The sequence below is a fragment of the Cherax quadricarinatus genome, chromosome 12 (genome assembly GCF_038502225.1).
Source record: "Cherax quadricarinatus isolate ZL_2023a chromosome 12, ASM3850222v1, whole genome shotgun sequence".
Classification (NCBI taxonomy): Eukaryota; Metazoa; Arthropoda; class Malacostraca; order Decapoda; family Parastacidae; genus Cherax; species Cherax quadricarinatus.
Window position 1 is genome coordinate 54,244,209 of NC_091303.1, and position 10,446 is coordinate 54,254,654.

General features: G+C 42.6%; 1 protein-coding gene across 2 annotated transcripts in view; it reads right to left on the reverse strand.

The window, feature by feature from the left end:
* Positions 1-10,446, reverse strand: part of LOC128686689 (serine/arginine repetitive matrix protein 2-like) — a 639,380-nt gene that overhangs the window by 282,432 nt on the left and 346,502 nt on the right. For both annotated transcript variants that reach the window (XM_053773722.2, XM_053773720.2), the window contains exon 2: positions 4,328-4,380. The gene's annotated coding sequence lies outside the window, so the exon portion shown is untranslated. The remainder of the gene's footprint in view (positions 1-4,327; positions 4,381-10,446) is intronic.

A 10,446-nucleotide genomic window follows, 5' to 3' on the forward strand; every position in this document is an offset into this window, starting at 1 on the left:
AAGAAAGGTTAAGGGAAATCGGCCTGACGACACTGAAGGACAGGAGGGTTAGGGGAGACATGATAACGACATACAAAATACTGCGTGGAATAGACAAGGTGGACAGAGACAGGATGTTCCTGAGAGGGGACACAGAAACAAGGGGTCATAATTGGAAGTTGAAGACCCAGATGAAGGAAAGGGATGTTAGGAAGTATTTCTTTAGTCATAGAGTACTCAGGAAGTGGAATAGCCTAGCAAGTGAGGTAGTGGAGGCAGGACCCACACATAGCTTTAAGATGAGGTATGATAAAGCTCATGGAGCAGGGAGAGAGAGGACCTAGTAGCACTCAGTGAAGAGGTGGGGCCAGGAGCTGAGTATCGACCCCTGCAACCACAATTAGGTGAGTACAATTAGGTGAGTTGTGGCATGCGAAGAGTACTTAAACTTTATTCTGGGCATGTACACACCCTCATTGAAAGGATATCTACCCAACCAGCGAACCAGTACTAGGGCCGAACGACGGGGCCCCATCGTTCGATCAGTACCTAGGTTCAGCCAATGAGAACGTGGTTCTGGCAATCGTAGAGGAGCTGTGGGCACCACCTACCTGTATACCCGTGTCATTTCCATACTAGAGCTGGTTGAGCACGGTTGTCCATTCTGTCTCCAGGCTGTCTTGGCCTTGCCTAAACCGTGTTGTACACATACATTTTCAACTGTATATACTTTACATATGTGTAAATATCCACATTGCTCTTGGTGAAGAAAAATGTATTTCAAAGTAATTCAGCTGTGTTTGTTCTGCTCCTTGTTGCCCTTTACACCCAGGACAACAGGCCTCATTGTCCCTGGATTGTAATATGAGTACAATTAGGTGAGTACATACACACACACACACACACACACACACACACACACACACACACACACACACACACACACATGCACATCTTACAAATTACTGAGAGGAATTGATAGTGTGAATAGGGACAGAATGTTGGAGAGACTGGAAAGAGAAACACGAGGACACAGCTGATAAGTGAAAATACAGATGAGTCGCAAACATGTTAGGATGCATTGCTTCAGAATTAGATTACATTAGATTTTAGATTTTCTCAACGACGCTGGTAATTTAATGTGCACCCCATATCCATCCTATGGACGGTTGCGCAAGAGCATATGGATGCTCAGAAGGCTTTTGAACTAGGCCCCAAGAGAGCTAAGAGGAATGTTTCTGGATTTATATCTACAGCTCACTTATTGCAACCAAATTTAGGAAATTTGCTTAATATTCCTAGTCTCTGATTTTCATTAATATAATGACATTATCTACGTTCATGTTATCATAGTGGGCGATAGATCTATAAACTCAGACTTCTAACTGCATTAATATAAAATTCAATTTGATTATTAACTTATTTCAAAATATTATTCTCAGTGATAATCACAGACACACCAAAATTATATTCTACATGAAACAGTAATCCAATGTGTGATGGAATCCATTACAATTATACTTTAATACCTTTATCCCAGAGTTTTAAATATATATATATATATATATATATACCTTCTCCAATAAGAATGCTGTTAGTCATTATGTGAGTCAAGAGCTTTAAGTGATGACATAACATCAGTAATGATCACAGAGTCAAACTCAGTGTCATACGTTAACTTTACTGTCTTTAGGACGACACACAATTTAGTTTGCAGTGTAGACGACCAGTTATTAATTTTGATGCCTGTCTCAACATAGTTCTTGTCGTTCTTAACTTGAGAAGTGTCAATAAGAGCAAATGTCACCCTGCCATTATATATACCTGCTTAAATCTATCATTGTATATACCTGGTAATGAACTATTACTAACAGTAACGCCATGTCTAGGAATTTTTACATGGAAGCTGAATGTTTCGACAACATAATCCCTAACAAAATCCTTAAGTCTATAACTAACTCAAGATCTACAGAAAATCTACATATAAAATTATGTCGCTTGTTTTTTTTTTCTCGTCAGGACACCGAAACTAAATGAGACAAAAATCCAAGCACCACGAACCAGTCAATGCAGGAGTTTACACCATACCCTGTGGAGGCTGTGACAAGATTTACGTAGGTGAAACAGCCAGAAATCTCGACACCCGCCTCAATGAACACATTTACGCATGTAGGAACGATAACTTGAACAACGCCTGTGTACAACACCGAAATTCCACCAATCATCTCATGAAATTCAGAGACGCCCAATTAGTGATCAAAGAAACTAATTTCCGCAGACGCAAGTGCCTCGAATCAGCATTGATCGCTGTTTCGAATACAATTAAACAAAACAACGGCAGCTTCACCATCTCCGAAGTCTTAGCAAGAATCCTCCTGAAAACAGTAAATCCTGCCATCACATAGTCTCTCCTGTTATACTACTCAAAGCACATTACAGAGAGTGAACACTGAAACAAGCTGCCTCATTCCAGTCTATATTTGTCCAGCCTATTTTTATGTTACCCAAGTAATAGCTTTTATATCCTTTTACTCATGTACGAATTAATTGCTCTACCATATTGTATTACTTTTGTCACTACCACTACTACTACCACTACCACTACCACTAGTGAACATCGAAATGGTACCTCACTAGTATTACACCTCACTCTGAGCCTTTATATACCCTCTGTGTCCATGTATTGTTTGTAATGGCTTGATAAAGCTCCTGGAGAGCGAAACGTTGCCACAATAAATGTCACATTAGTTGCACTTGTGTCCTTTTACTTTACATAAATGAGATATTATGGAAGGTTTCCCAAGAGCCTCGTGTATGAGTAACCCATTGCCATAGCTCCATTATCCTGCATTTATTAGGTATAACATGAAAAACGTCTTCAAAATATTTAACTCTCCATGCAGCGACACCAGTTTTTACAAATTCATCATTCTTCCAAGCTTCCAAGCTATTCAAACTGTCTTACAGTATACACCTAATCACTATCAGAATAGTCACAACCACTGCCTTGTATGAACGACCTCACCAAAACTAGAATCTCCCACTTAATAGTCCAAGCATGGTAAAGTATCCACTGAAGAAACATCTGCCACACTGGGAACACAACCGAACGAGCACATGCCAGCGTATGTGTCAATCTGACCAGTGCCTATGTGCAGCATCAGAGCAACACTAACCATCTTATGAGATGGAAGGATGCCCGACTAGATATTGCAGAATCAGCCACACGAAGACACAAGAGACCTTCACATCTGTCTCCAATTTTGTTAAAATAGAATAATAGAATCTTTAGTATTTCAGGAATTCTAACACGAATCTTACTTCAAAAACACGACACTGGTTTTTCTGGAGACATGATTTTTACTACTACTATTATTACTACTACAACTTACTACTTCTACTACTACTATTACTACTACTACTACCCCAACATCATCCTCTATACATACTCATTGTATCCAAGTAATGTATGTATTGGCTAGACGAAGTTCCTAGTGGGTCAAACGTTGTTTTAATATATCTCTCAATAAGTTGCAAGTCTTTACTTTCAATTGTTGTCGGTATTACTAACAATAATTATACACTAATCACTTTTTTACACGATGGTTCTCGACGCCGCTGCAACGCAGACAAGTGTTCACTCCCCTATACTTATTTTGCACTTTATGTACTGTAGCATAAATTTCACATTACTTCTATAGGACTGAAAGCCAATATGCACTAACTTTAAATTCGAAAAGTGTCGGAGAAATACGTCAAAAAATGTTTTGCTAAATGAACGTTGTAGAGGAAACGTTTGTTGCCGTCTTAGCGGAAGTGTTAACAACTCTTGGTGTGTCCGGATTAACCTTGAGGGAGAGACAAAGATTAATGTGTCAGTGTTGGGGTGTCCAAGCAGTGTCACGCTTCACGTGAAGACAGTCTCTAGTGTGGTGTGTCACCAGGAGTGATTATGGTGCCGTGTTGCTCTGTTAGTGTCTACTGGGATTCTTCTTACTATTGACGTTGTTTACCTGTTACTCCATAAGTTGTTTACTTGTAGCTTATAAACTGCAAGGGTTAATATATTTTAGAACTAGGGTTAAGTGTTATGGTGGGACCTTAACGTGACAAGATACTCGGTTCCCGGCGTCATGAGGTGTCTTACGTCGCTTCCCTTTACGTCACGACAATGTCACAATATTAGGGATTACGTTCATAACATCGCTAGCATATTGAACATGAGCCATGTGAAGACTTACGAGGTCAGGACTTACCTCCGGAGGTAAGGGCATTATTGTATCAAATACATCCACAAGAATACAGTGTCAAATACAGGACATCATACAAGATATGAAGATATACTTACTTAGTGAGGTGAGAGGGCAGTGTGTGGTGCAGCAGGAGGCATCAACAACAACACTGTAAATAAAGACGAAACAACACGTCAGTCAGTTGTTTATAGTCTGATATTTTCTGAAGATACTGAAGCGTGTGTGTATGTGTGTACTCACAGTGCTGTACTCACCGAGTTGTGTTTATACGGGTTGAGGCTCAGCTCCGGGCCCGGTCTTCTAGACCAGTATGGTTGGCATCATAGACTTCTCTCCTTTTGGACCTTATCATATCTACTCTTGAAGCTGTGTATTGAGTTTACCTCCACCTCTGTCTCATCTAAGTCATTCCACTTTTCAACTACAATGAGACTAAAGAAATACTTACATTCCCATGAGTCATCTGTGTTTCAGCTTCTACCTGACCTCTTGATTCTGATCCTCTTAATTCAGTCTATATAACCCATATCAATTTCTCTTAAGATTTTATACGTAGTAATCATGTCACCCCTCACCCTCCACGCCTCTCAGAGCGTCAGATTAATCTCAGGTAACTTCTCATCATAGCATAATCCTCTCAGCTCTCATATTACTTGGGTTGCAAACCTTTGGAACTTTTCGAGTTTCTTCACATACTCGACTAGGTTTGGGCTCCATGCTGGTGCTACGTACTCAGTGACTCGCCGCATATGAGGCTCTAAATAATTCTGTATTCTGGTTGCTGAATGTTCTTCCGAAGTTTGATAATCTTGCTTGTGTCACTGCTGTTATACACTGTATGGCCAATACTGTCACAATGTTTGATATCATATTCACCCCAGCTGCTTCTCACTCATTGATAGTCGCAGCTTCTCTCCTCCCATGTTCTGTGTGTGTGTGTGTGTGTGTGTGTGTGTGTGTGTGTGTGTGTGTGTGTGTGTGTGAAAGTGATTGTCTTAAGAAACATAAACAACGTTTGAGAAAGTGTTTACGTAAATATTTAACAATTAGTGGTTATGTTAGGAGAGCCTCGCTCGTGCATTCACGTCTTCTACTCTCAATTAATCATATTTCAAAGTTGCAATAGTTGTTGCAGCTGATTAAACTCCTCAGTTGCAAGATTTATGAAGAAATAATTCCTGCATTCATCTTCATCCTTCTTCTTGTTCATCCTTCAAGTGTGTCTTCAATGCTGATCTATAAATATTTTCCCTCAGTTTTTCCACGTCTTCTCAAGATTTTACAAGTGTTTCTCGTATTTTCTTTTTTTTCTGTTCTCTAAAAGCGACAAATTCACTTGGACATTACTTATTGAATAATACATGAAGGATACCTCGGGGGTCAACGCCCCCCACGACTCAGTCCCAGACCGGGTCTCCCGGTGGATCAAGGCCTGATCAGTCAAGTTAATACTGCTAGCCACAAGCAGTCCAACGTACGAACCACAATCCGGTTAATCAAGAACTAATTTGAGGAGTGTGTCAGGACCTTAAACAACATGTTGGACTTTAACAGTTCTGAGACACGTAACAGGAGTTAGACAGGACTGTTGGACTGTAAGTGGGTTTTTGATACAGTACAGCACAAGAGACTGGATCAAAAGCTAAAGGAGTAGGTAGGAAAACAGGAGAGATATACAATAATGATAATAATAATAATAATAATAATAATAATAATAATAATAATAATAATAAAATAATAATAATAATAATAATAATAATAATAATAATAATAATAATAATAAAATAATAATAATAATGGTATCTTTATTTCTACAAGTACATGTACAAGGTATACAGGCTTAGTTGACATCAATTACATACTACTACATAGAAAACCCCTTGTTATGCAGAGCATTTCCGGTAAATTCGGTCAATTTTGTCCCAGGATGCGACCCACACCAGTCCACTAATACCCAGGCACCCATTTTACTGATGGGGAAAAAAAACAACCGGTGTAAGGGAACACGCCCAATATTTCTACCCTCCCCGGGAATCGAACCCAGGCCCTCACTGTGTGAAGCGAAAGCTGTGTGTGTAGGTGTGTGTGTGTGTGTGTGTGTGTGTGTGTGTGTGTGTGTGTGTGTGTGTGTGTGTGTGTGTGTGTGTGTACTCACCTATTTGTACGCACCTATTTGTGGTTGCAGGGGTCGAGTCTTAGCTCCTGGCCCCGCCTCTTCACCGGTTGCTACTGGGCCGTGTCTCTCCCTACTCCATGAGCTTTATCAAACCTCGTCTTAAAACTGTGTATGGTTCCTGCCTCCACTACGTCACTTTCTAGGCTATTCCACTGCCTGACAACTCTATGACTGAAGAAATACTTCCTAATATCTCTCTGACTCATCTGTGTCTTCAACTTCCAATTGTGACCTCTTGTTTCTGTGTCCCCTCCCTGGAACATTCTGTCTTTGTCCACCTTGTCTATTCCGCGCAGTATTTTATACGTCGTTATCATGTCTCCTCTGACCCTCCTGTCCTCCAGTGTCGTCAGGCCGATTTCCCTTAACCTTTCTTCATAGGACATTCCCCCTTAGCTCTGGAACTAACCTTGTCGCAAACCTTTGCATTTTCTCTAGTTTCTTGACGTGCTTGATCAAGTGCGGGTTCCAAACAGGTGCTGCATACTCCAGTATGGGCCTGACGTACAAGGTGTACAGCGTTTTGAACGATTCATTACTAAGGTATCGGAACGCTGTTCTCAGGTTTCCCAGGCACCCATATACTGCAACAATTATCTGGTTGATGTGTGCTTCCGGAGACATGCTCGGTGTTATACTCACCCAAAGATCTTTCTCCTTGAGCGAGGTTTGCAGTCTTTGGCCACCTAGCCTATACTCTGTCTGCGGTCTTCTGTGCCCTTCCCCTATCTTCATGACTTTGCATTTGGCGGGATTAAATTCGAGAAGCCAGTTGCTGGACCAGATGTCCAGTCTGTCCAGGTCTCTTTGAAGTCCTGTCCGGTCCTCATCTGATTTAATTCTCCTCACTAACTTCACATCATCTGCGAACAGGGACACTTCTGAGTCTAACCCTTCCATCATGTCGTTCACATATACCAAAAATAGCACTGGTCCTAGGACCGACCCCTGTGGGACCCCGCTTATCACAGGTGCCCACTCTGATACATCATTACGTACCATAACTCGTTGTTGCCTCCCTGTCAGGTATTCTCTGATCCATTGCAGTGCCTTTCCTGTTATACACGCCTGATCCTCTAGCTTCTGCACTAATCTCTTGTGAGGAACTGTGTCACAGGCCTTCTTGCAGTCCAAGAAGATGAAATCAACCCACCCCTCTCTCTCGTGTCTTACTTCTGTTACTTTATCATAAAACTCCAAAAGGTTTCTGACACAGGATTTGCCTTCCATAAATCCATGCTGGTTGGCGTTTATACTCTTGTTCTGTTCCAGGTGCTCCACCACTCTCCTCCTGATAATCTTCTCCATAACTTTGCATACTATACACGTCAATGACACAGGTCTATAATTTAGTGCCTCTTTTCTGTCTCCTTTTTTAAAAATGGGAACTACAATTGCCGTCTTCCATACCTCAGGTAGTTGCCCAGTTTCCAGGGACGTGTTGAAGATTGTGGTAAGTGGCACGCACAGCATGTCCGCTCCCTCTCTAAGGACCCACGGGGAGATGTTGTCCGGTCCCATTGCCTTTGAAGTATCAATGTCCCTTAGCAGTTTCTTCACCTCCTCCTCATCTGTATGTATGTCGTCCAACACTTGTTGGTATATTCCTTGCTGGTGTCCCCATCTGGTCTGTCCCCCCAGAGGCCTTCCTGTCTCCATTGTAAATACTTCCTTGAATCTAATGTTGAGCTCCTCACATACCTCTTGATCGTTTCTTGACTGTTGTCTTCCTCCTAATGTGGCTATACAGCAGTTTCGGGTCAGATTTGACTTTCGATGCTATGTTGTTTTCGTACTGTCGCTGGGCCTCCCTCCTTATCTGTGTGAACTCGTTTCTGGCTCTTCTACTAATCTCCCCATTTTCCTGGGTCCTTTGCCTCCTGTACCTTTTCCATTCTCTGGTGCACTTAGTTTTTGCCTCCCTACACCTTCGGGTAAACCAAGGACTCGCTTTGGTCTTCCTATTGTTTCTGTTTCCCTTGGGAACAAACCTTTCCTCTGCCTTCTTGCACTTTTTGCTACATATTCCATCATCTCGTTTACTGATTTTCCTACCAGTTCTCTGTCCCACTGAACCTCCTGCAGGAAGTTTCTCATACCTGTGTAGTCCCCCCTTTTACAGTTTGGCTTTTCCCATTCAATTCCTGTTACCTTCTCCACTTGTAACTCTACTATATAATCAAAACTCAGAACCATGTGATCGCTAGCTCCAAGGGCCCTCTCGTAAGTGATGTCCTCATTGTCTGAATTGCTCAGGGTGAACAAAAGATCCAGTCTTGCTGGCTCATCCTCCCCTCTATCTCTGGTAGTGTCCCTGACATGTTGATGCATGAGGTTTTCAAGTACCACATCCATCATCTTGGCTCTCCACGTTTCGGGACCCCCATGTGGCTCCAGGTTTTCCCAGTCGATCTCCCTGTGGTTGAAATCGCCCAATACCAGTAACTTTGCTCTGCTCGAGTGAGCTCTTCTTGCCACCTCAGCCAGTGTGTCCACCATCGCCCTGTTGTTTTCTTCGTACTCCTCTCTTGGCCTCCTGCACTTCTGTGGTGGGTTATACATTACTCCAACGACTACTTCATATTCTCCAGACTGAATTGTACCTACTATGTCGTCTCTTTCTCCAATCACGTCCATGCCTTCCATTTCCTCAAATCCCCATCGGCTCCTTCTATCTTTCCTCAGGATCTGATATCCCGGTGGGAAGATTGCGTCTGTTATTGTCTCAGCGAGTTTTGTTTCTGTGACTGCTATGATGTCTGGGGATTTCTCACTGATTCTTTCGTTCCACTCCTCATGCTTATTCGTTATTCCGTCCACGTTTGTGTACCAAACTTTCAGCTTCTTTTCTATCACTGTGGTCCTGCAAGAATATTTGGGTTGGGGGAGCGAGAGCCTTGGTGGGGGCCTATGGGGGGCTGTGGTGTAGGTGGGGTTTGTGATGATGTGGGTGGGGTCAGAATGCCCATAAGGGACAGCTGTTGGGGTGAGGTTTGTGATGTGGGGGTTGGTGGCGGAGGGAACAGTGAGTTGGTTGTAGTTTAGGTTGCTCAGCTGCGTTGGGATTGTCGCGGTTGGAGTCTTTCGGTGGGAGATTCTGCAGGGTGTGTTTGCCCTTCCTCCTGTGTCTGGGTCTTGCTCATCGTCATCATTGCCTCTCGTTCCTCCTTGCATCTGTGTGTGTGTGTGTGTGTGTGTGTGTGTGTGTGTGTGTGTGTGTGTGTGTGTGTGTGTGTGTGTTTGACCCCGTGGCCACCAGATCACTGGGCATAATGGATCGGAATATATAACAGCAAAGAAACAACGAGTGACTGCCCGTGAAGAAGTATCATAATGGGCGCGTGTGACGAGTGGGCTTCCATAAGGATCAGTACTAGACTAGGTACTTTCTTATAAACACGAACGACATGACGCAAGAGATACAGTAAGAGGCATCTCTGTTCACAAATGATTCGAGAATAACGTTGAAAAATCTAAACAAGTGAGGATCAGGAAAGACTACAAATGGACCTCAACCAGCTGCAGGTCTGGGCTAACAGATGGTTACTGAAATTTAGCCAAAGCAGCCGCAAACTAATGAAAATTGGGAACAGGCGAAGAAGAGCAGGAAAAGAATGAAGTCTAAGAGGCGCAAATTTGTCAAACAAATGTTGCAACAAATACACGTATGACAGATCAACAGCTAATGTCAGACTCACATTAGAGTAAGCAGCGCCAGTATGGAGCCAACACCTGATTAATCATATCAAGAAATTGGATAAAGTGCACAGGTTTGCAAAAGTATTAGTCCCGGAGCTAAGAGTTACTGGGTACTGATATGAAGTGACAGGGTGGACAAGGAAAGATTGATCGAGAGGCGGGAAACAGGAACACGAGGGCACAGCTGGAAAAGACAGATGAGTCACAGGGATTTTACGAAGTATTTGTTCAGCCTTAACGTAGTCAGGGAGAGGAACTACCTGGACACTGGAGTAGAGGCGGGATCTACATATAGCTTGAAGAAGAGGTACGACAAGGCTATCGAAGACAGGAGAGTGA